Raw genomic sequence first — 1,573 nt, 5'->3', positions numbered from 1 at the left:
ACTGACCACCATGTGTAGCTATAAATAATTAATTTCCCATGTACAATTTGATTTGTGCAATGACACAAAGCAAATAAAATATAACGTTTTATTAAAATTAGGCTACAATGCCACAAGAAAGACATGGCCAAAACGCCTACATGGGAAGAATGTAGTAGCATATAGTATAACTACAAGTCTGCATGAAGAGGAGCAATGTGGGTCAAAGTGCTATATGGTACAACTTATGCAACTGGTTGCATAGCTAATCAAATCCAACAATTTCCAGAAAACAGAGTTCTGTGGAAAATTCCAAGATCGGGTATGTTCTCAATTAAGGCCCTCTACTCCACCATGAAATTCAAGAACCACCTCCAGGATGACTAGGCACTTTTTCAGTGCAGCCTGCCCCTGAGTTATGTATATATCAATGAAATATTCATTCATGTCCAACTTTTTAGCAAAACATACCTGACTTCTTTAAATCTATCTGTGCTTGTTGATAATCCTCATAGATTATATGTATCCTGCAGTCACATTCATGCTGAGTTCAATCAGGATAAAAGGAAATATTTTAAATGAATGGACAGCATTGGATTGAACCTCTCAAACTCTTTGTAAACAAGCGTGCATTTGTCTTCTCCTTTATTTCTTCTGAAGCTATCAGGAGAGAAAAACACTTTCCTGATTGGGTGCCTGGAAGAAACACAAACAAACACACAGTAAACTAACAAACTGCAATCTTTTGTCCCAACAGGGACTTCCTGGGTGATGCTCCTTTAGCTGGTTGTTAGTACAGCTTCGGTCTCCGGGTTCACCTATTGCGTCACTGCGAAAGACACTTGCGTAATATCCACCGCAGCTTTGTTGTCACAGCTTACAGTTACAAACACAAAGATGCAAGATTTCAACTGCCTTTGACCGGTTTTACTATCACATTAAATGATCGTAGAAAGAGGTTCACGTTTGGCAACTCAAAGTAAGGTACAAACTTAGAACTTGATGTATACTTTTGGACACAACTTACATTTTGGGGGGAGATTTTCGTAAGTCATGACTTTACGTGGAGATGAAACTCCTTGCAAACTGTGTTTCACAATACATACATTTATATGCACAGTGTAACAGTTATATAACAGATCAATTCAGAAAGAATAGTTGCCAATTATAATGTTGGCCAACAATTAATTTTGTTTTTACGAAGTTCCAGAGGTCATTTTCAATTTCAGCAACCCACAACTGTGATTTTTTTTATTGTGACATATTCCTAAAATAGGGTGTCATATCTTCCAGATATAGGCATTAGCATTAGAGAACTGACATTAGCTTGCATTTACAGCACTGCTTTATAAAGGTGATTTGTTAAGTGCCCAATTTTAACCTGCTTGCCTCGGAAAGTGAACCAGGTGCAGACCAGCACTCTCCATTTAGTTATGACATTAGTCTCACGAGATCCTCTCAATTACTTAACACATGCAGGCTGCTCAAACCCGGCCCGTCTCTACAGCGTACAAGACAGGGCCACTGTAGGGATGCTCGATATTGGCTTTTCTGCCGATATCCGATAGTGTCCAACTCTCAATTTCCAATACCG

Source organism: Morone saxatilis, unplaced genomic scaffold (genome assembly GCF_004916995.1).
Source record: "Morone saxatilis isolate NCDOM2014 unplaced genomic scaffold, NCSU_SB_2.0 Contig12, whole genome shotgun sequence".
Taxonomy (NCBI): domain Eukaryota; kingdom Metazoa; phylum Chordata; class Actinopteri; family Moronidae; genus Morone; species Morone saxatilis.
This window is presented reverse-complemented; position numbering follows the sequence as displayed.